The sequence below is a fragment of the Salmo salar genome, chromosome 26 (genome assembly GCF_965601325.2).
Source record: "Salmo salar chromosome 26, fSalSal1, whole genome shotgun sequence".
NCBI lineage: Eukaryota > Metazoa > Chordata > Actinopteri > Salmoniformes > Salmonidae > Salmo > Salmo salar.
The window spans coordinates 54831414-54839558 of NC_138316.1; positions in this window are offsets into that span (position 1 = coordinate 54831414).

The window sequence follows — 8145 nt, forward strand, 5'->3', positions numbered from 1 at the left end:
GGAGCTTTCAGTGGGTAGGCGTTCTGTAACGTTAGAGAGAGTAGAGAAACCTAGAGATCCACTGATTGGTTAGGGAGGAAACATCTCCAATGGAAACGTTTTGTGATTGGTTAGTTATTCTCTCACACACACGCACAGCCCCCCCCCCCCCCCCCCCCCCCCCCTGCCCTAGGCCGCTGTTTGTGGTGTTAGTGGATGCCTTTATTAAAGTGATGCTCACAGATGAAGAGACGCTGAGATATATTGACTGTTTCCCAAATGGTACCCTTTTTCCTATATAGGCCTGGTCTAAAGTAGTGCACTATATAGGGAATAGGGTTCCATAGGGCTCTGGTCTAAAGTAGTGCACTATATATAGGGAATAGGGTGCCATAGGGCTCTGGTCTAAAGTAGTGCACTATATATAGGGAATAGGGTGCCATAGGGCTCTGGTCTAAAGTAGTGCACTATATAAAGGGAATAGGGTGCCATAGGGCTGTGGTCTAAAGTAGTGCACTATATAGGGAATGGGGTGCCATAGGGCTCTGGTCTAAAGTAGTGCACTATATAGGGAATAGGGTGCCATTGGGTCCTGGTAAAAAAGTAGTGCACTATATAGGGAGCCATTTGAGACTGTGTGTGTGTGTGTGTGTGTGAGAGACTGTGTGTGTGTGAGAGAGACTGTGTGTGTGTGTGTGTGTGTGTGTGAGAGACTGTGTGTGTGTGTGTGTGTGTGTGTGTTTGTGTGTGTGTGTGTGTGTGTGTGTGTGTGTGTGTGTGTGTGTGTGTGTGTGTGTGTGTGTGTGTGTGTGTGTGAGAGAGAGAGTGCATGTGAATAAGTAGAGTACAGGGACGCAAGCTGTATCTGTTATGGATGTGATCTCTGCTGTGTGGAGGTGAGAGGCCTCATATCTGGTCTGTCTGGAGGGTTGACTGATCTGTCTGGAGGATGGAGGGTTGACTGATCTGTCTGGAGGGTTGACTGATCTGTCTGGAGGGTTGACTGATCTGTCTGGAGGGTTGACTGATCTGTCTGGAGGATGGAGGGTTGACTGATCTGTCTGGAGGGTGGAGGGTTGACTGGTCTGTCTGGAAGGTTGACTGATCTGTCTGGAGGATGGAGGGTTGACTGATCTGGATGGAGGATGGAGGGTTGACTGATCTGTCTGGATGATGGAGGGTTGACTGATCTGGATGGAGGATGGAGGGTTGACTGATCTGTCTGGAGGATGGAGGGTTGACTGATCTGTCTGGAGGATGGAGGGTTGACTGATCTGTCTGGAGGATGGAGGGTTGACTGATCTGGATGGAGGATGGAGGGTTGACTGATATGTCTGGAGGATGGAGGGTTGACTGATCTGGATGGAGGATGGAGGGTTGACTGATCTGTCTGGAGGATGGAGGGTTGACTGATCTGTCTGGAGGATGGAGGGTTGACTGATCTGTCTGGAGGATGGAGGGTTGACTGATCTGTCTGGAGGATGGAGGGTTGACTGATCTGTCTGGAGGATGGAGGGTTGACTGATCTGTCTGGAGGATGGAGGGTTGACTGATCTGTCTGGAGGATAGAGGGTTGACTGATCTGTCTGGAGGATGGAGGGTTGACTGGTCTGTCTGGAGGATGGAGGGTTGACTGATCTGTCTGGAGGATGGAGGGTTGACTGGTCTGTCTGGAGGGATGACTGATCTGTCTGGAGGATGGAGGGTTGACTGGTCTGTCTGGAGGGATGACTGGTCTGTCTGGTCTGTCTGGAGGGTTGACTGATCTGTCTGGAGGATGTATCTTTTCTCTTTCTGCATTATTGAAGCGTATGGAGTCTAGTGATGCAGCAGTGTTATACTGTTAATGGCCTGGAGCACAGAGGACAGGAGTCTGGCAGGCCACTTCAACCATTGTTTTATCTGAATCTCAAATGCACCCTTTTCCCTATGTAGTACACTACTTTTGACCAGAGCTCTATTGGTTGCCTGGTCTAAAGTAGTGCACTATATTGTGAATAGGGTACCATTTGGTATACAGACATTGTTTATCTTGCATAAGACAACACCTGCTGAAAAGGGCTTTTAATATGAGCACTTCTATTATTGGTTTGTTTTTTTGTATTTTCATTCGAAACACGCAAAGTCCTTAACGGTGATGAGAATAATCATCTCTTTTTTTATTTTTGTTGACAATGTATGAATAACTTGGAGCCTGACTGCTGAAATCATGTTGAGCATCTCTCCTCAGTTAGCTACAGTTAGTGGACAGCGGCCGGACAGTTTTCTAATAGGCTGATTCAAAGTCATCAGTTAGACAGTCAACATCCTGGATCTAAATTGGCAACTCACTCAAAACATCCTATTTTTTATTTATTATGGGCAGATAAAACCATGATTTGGTCGTACAGTAAAGGGCATTATCCTCATGATTCCTGTGATGAGAATGTCTGCCCAGCCCCTTCTGTCTATGGCCTCGTTGTAGCCTACTGCTGTGATGAAGAGGAACCAGTCTCCTCTTTCCCCCTGATGCACTCTTGAGAGAGAAATATGGGTTTATGATCGTAGTAACATTTCAAAATGCAATTGTGGGAAAACCACATCTTCGTTTCCCTTGTCCCAGTTGAAAAGAGGAGGGTCTCAGCTTTCTGGAGGTAGAATTTTGTATTTCTCAACTCTCAGTATTCAGTTCAATAGGAACTATTTTTACAACCAAGATATTTTACCTTGTTAATGGGTTTTTGAGTTTCCACTTCCTGAGGTGTTGAGCCACAAATTAATTAGCCTATGATATAAGATGTATGTAATTCATCTCTATTGGAAATTATAAAGTTGTATTTTGACAGTAAAATATAACAACTATTGTCTAATGGTCAGCATAATCAATATTCATGACAATCACTGGATTTGATTGGTCACCATAATCAATATTCATGACAATCACCTGGATTAGATTGGTCACCATAATCAATATTCATGACAATCACTGGATTAGATTGGTCATCATAATCAATATTCATGACAATCACTGGATTAGATTGGTCATCATAATCAATATTCATAACAATACTGGATTAGGTCGGTGGCAACGAAAACTCTACATCAACTCTAATTGACTTCCAGAAGGCCTTGGACGGCATTCAGCACGAAAGCCTATGGAATATCTTTTTAATCCCCACCCATGTTGTTAAAAGATCATAAAACAGTATTACTACAGCGACTGTTCACGCACTGTGGGAACGAGCGACATGAGCTTTGCTGTGAAGTCTGGAGTTCGTAAAGGTTGTGTGACGTCAGCCTAACTCTTCAACCTGACAATAGAGCTGGGTCATGTGACGAACAACAGAAGATCAGGCAAGAGGGATTACCATGGAGACTGGGTCATGTGACGAACAACAGCAGATCAGGCAAGAGGGATACCATGGAGACTGGGTCATGTGACGAACAACAGCAGATCAGGCAAGAGGGATACCATGGAGACTGGGTCATGTGTACGAACAACCAGAAGATCAGGCAAGAGGGATACCATGGAGACTGGGTCATGTGACGAACAACAGAAGATCAGGCAAGAGGGATACCATGGAGACTGGGTCATGTGACGAACAACAGAAGATCAGGCAAGAGGGATACCATGGAGACTGGGTCATGTGACGAACAACAGAAGATCAGGCAAGAGGGATAACCATGGAGACTGGGTCATGTGACGAACAACAGAAGATCAGGCAAGAGGGATACCATGGAGACTGGGTCATGTGACGAACAACAGAAGATCAGGCAAGAGGGATACCATGGAGACTGGGTCATGTGACGAACAACAGAAGATCCAGGCAAGAGGGATACCATGGAGACTGGGTCATGTGACGAACAACAGAAGATCAGGCAAGAGGGATACCATGGAGACTGGGTCTATGTGACGAACAACAGAAGATCAGGCAAGAGGGATACCATGGAGGACTGGGTCATGTGACGAACAACAGAAGATCAGGCAAGAGGGATACCATGGAGACTGGGTCATGTGACGAACAACAGAAGATCAGGCAAGAGGGATACCATGGAGACTGGGTCATGTGACGAACAACAGAAGATCAGGCAAGAGGGATACCATGGAGACTGGGTCATGTGACGAACAACAGAAGATCAGGCAAGAGGGATACCATGGAGACTGGGTCATGTGACGAACAACAGAAGATCAGGCAAAGAGGGATACCATGGAGACTGGGTCATGTGACGAACAACAGAAGATCAGGCAAGAGGGATACCATGGATCTTCTCCTCTAGAAGACCTGGACTTCCTAATGACCTGGGTCTTTCATCACAACATCTGGAAGACCTGGACTTCCTAATGACCTGGGTCTTTCATCACAACATCTGGAAGACCTGGACTTCCTAATGACCTTGTTACACGGAGTGGAACAGGGGAACCCAAGAGCAGACTCAAACGAGGAGACTGGGAGGAAGTAACCACGGTATTTATTGAAACACAGGGGGGGAGAAGGAGTGCAGGCCAGGGGAAGCTCGGGGGGGGGGGGGGGGGGGGGGGGCTTGCAGGAAACCAGGTGCGGAGGCTGAGGCTGGAGCGAGAGGGGTTGGGACATGGTAAGCAGGTCCGGAGGGGAATCCAAGGGAGTAGTAGAGTGGGGAATCCAGGACAGAGTAGCAGGATGACGAGACGTGGGGACTGGAGACAGGGACCAGAGTCAGAGGGGGCGGAACTTGTAGCGGAGAGAGAAAACTGGCACAACAGGATAACAGGATCTGAATAGTAACAAACGGCTAGAAACGTAGACTGACTGAGCAGAGATTACGATCTGGCAGCACTGAAGTGGCAGGGCTCACTATTTGTAGAGGTCTTGATTATGGAACGAGTTGCAGCTGGTGGGGATCTGCTCTGACTCCAGCACACCTGTCTCTGCCCACACAATCACACACACACAGAGAGAGAGAGGGAGAGGAAGAGGGAGAAAGTACTGGGGGAGTGGCGGCAGGTCAAGGAGACACAGGTTGAGCAGTAGAGGGTGTTGCAAGAGCAGATGTGACAGTACCCCCCCCTCTACAGGCTCCACCTGGCGCCCGACCAGGCTTATCTGGGTGTGAGGTTATAGAAAGCCCGTAAGAGAGAGGGGTCCATAATGTGACAGCGGGCCACCCAGCAGCGCTCTTCAGGCCTGTATCCCTCCCAGTCCACCAGGTACTGTCAGCCACGACCCCGACGGTGCACGTCCAGAAGCCGCCGGACAGCAGAGGCAGAATGGTCATCGATGAGAACGATGGGGTGGAGGAGCTGCCGCAGGAGGAGACGGGACGGGAGCAGACAGGTTTAATTAGAGATACGTGGAAGGTACGATGGATCCTGAGAGAGGCTGGGAGTTTCAGGCGCACCGCAGAGGGGTTAATGGACATGGTCAATTTCAAAGGGACCAATGAATCGGGGGGGGGGAGGGAATTTATTCGATGCCACCTTCAATGGCAGGTCCTTCGATGAGAGCCATACCTTTTGACCCGGGGTGTAGACTGGAGCTGAGGCCCGGGGAAAGTTTGGCTTAGGACTGGGTCCTGTCGGAGGGACGAAGAAGGGCAGCTCGGGCCTTCCTCCAGGTACGGTGACAACGGCACAGATGGTCCTGGACAGAGGACCAACCTCTTCGGGGGGGGGGGGGGGGACAAGGGTGGTTGGTAACCCTTGTCAATACTACAGCAGTACCTTGTCAATACTACAGCAGTACCTTGTCAATATTACAGCAGTACCTTGTCAATATCTTGTCGTGTGGACAGAGCAGATCAGACACAGGGCAGCCAATACTACAGCAGTACCTTGTCAATACTACAGCAGTACCTTGTCAATACTACAGCAGTACCTTGTCGTTGCGGACAGAGCAGATCAGGAACAGTTGCGTGGAACAGAAGGAATAAAAAGCGGACATGAACACTATGAGGTGTTAACAACACATACATGTCAACCTGGGCCTGGTGCCCTTAGTGGAAGCCTGGCTATTTCGGGGGCAGCTTAACACCAGCTTTGTGATTGGCCATGTGTCTATCCCATGTTCAGTCACAAATGGTACCCTATTCCTTATCTAGTGCACTTACTTTAGCCCTGGGATCAGGTCAAAAGTTGTTTTTGTCACAGTATTGTCTTGAAGGTTCATTTTAAGGACTAATGCCCAGCTGAGCATTCTACTTCCTGATGTCTCAATAGGTACTGATGAGGTTTTCCTTTAAAGTGCATTCGCGTGGCTTGGAAACACGATGACATTGCCAAGATAGCAAATAATTAGTAGGGACAAGCTTTTGTCATGTGACTTTAGCTGCAGATGTACTTTAGATGCAGTATAACTAGCTAGCTAAGATTGGGGGGGAGGAAACAACATTTTAGCAAGCTAACGTTAGCATTGCTAGCTATTTCTGACAAATTTTGCACTATTTTACACTAACACTGGTTTTGCCTGAAATGGCACCCTATTCCCAATGGGCACTGGTCAAAAGCAGTGCACTATATAAAGGATAGAGTGCCCTTTCAGAAGCTGCCACTTTCTGGTCCTGCTATCTAACGTCTAGCGTTGTCTCTGATTGGTTTTGGCGCCAGGGGGGTATTTGGAGCAGGGCTGGGGTCAGTTCAGTCTTAAGATAGGTCAAATCATAATGTGGGCAATTTTTGAATTCCTGCATGTGCATTTTTCACTTCCTGGATTTAAAACTGAATTGTGCTGATGCTAAGCTCCCTCTTTGGCTGATTGCTCAGTGCCTTCGGGCCTTCCTGCATAGATTAATTTAATGTACCTGTTACCTACTGCACACTTATAACTGCAGAGACAGAGGCAAATGGCATCCTATTCCAATAGGGCCATGTTATAGAGCCATGTTATAGGGCCATGTTACAGAGCCATGTTATAGAGCCATGTTATAGAGCCATGTTACAGCTATGCTACAGGGCCATGTTATAGGGCCATGTTATAGAGCCATGTTACAGCTATCCTACAGGGCCATGTTATAGGGCCATGTTATAGAGCCATGTTATAGAGCCATGTTATAGAGCCATGTTACAGCTATGCTACAGGGCCATGTTACAGCTATGTTACAGGGCCATGTTATAGGGCCATGTTATAGAGCCATGTCACAGAGCCATGTTACAGCTATACTACAGGGCCATGTTATAGGGCCATGTTATAGAACCATGTTATAGAACCATGTTATTAGGGCCATGTATATAAGCCCATGAATAGGGTCATTTTATAGGGCCATGTTATAGGGCCATGTTACAGGGCCATGTTACAGGGCCATGTTATAGGGCCATGCTATAGGGCCATGTTATGTTATAGGGCCATGTTATAGAGCCCATGTTATAGGGCCATGTTATAGGGTCATTTTATAGGGCCATGTTATAGGGCCATGTTATAGGGCCATGTTACAGGGCCATGTTACAGGGCCATGTTATAGGGCCATGTTATATATCCATGTTCTTAGGGCCATGTTACAGGGCCATGTTACAGCTATGGTACAGGGCCATGTTTATAGGGCCATGTTATAGGACCATGTTATAGGGCCATGTTATAGGGCCATGTTATAGGGCGATGTTTTAAAGCCATGTTACAGGGCCATGTTATAGATCCATGTTATTAGGGCCATGTTACAGGGGGCCATGGTAATTGAGCCATGTTATAGGGACCATTTTATAGGGACATGTAATGTTATAGGGACATGTTATAGGGCCATGTCACAGGGCCATGTTATAGGGACGTGTAATGTTAAATGGTCAAGTTATAGAGCCATGTTATTGGGCCATGTTATAGGGGCCATGTTATGTTATAGGACCATGTTATAGAGCCGTGTTATAGAGCCATGTTATAGAGCCATGTTATAGGGCCATGTTATAGAGCCATGTTATGTTATAGGACCATGTTATAGAGCCGTGTTATAGAGCCATGTTATAGAGGCCATGTTATAGGGCCATGTTATAGAGCCATGTTATAGGGCCATGTTATAGGGCCATGTTATGTTATAGGGCCATGTTATAGAGCCATGTTATAGGGCCATGTTATACGACCATGTTATAGGGACATGTTATAGGGCCATGTTATAGGGACATGTTATAAGGAACATGTTATAGAGACATGTTATAGAGACATTTTATAGGGCTGTGTTATAGAGACATTTTATAGGGCCATGTTAGAGGGCCATGTTATAGGGAAA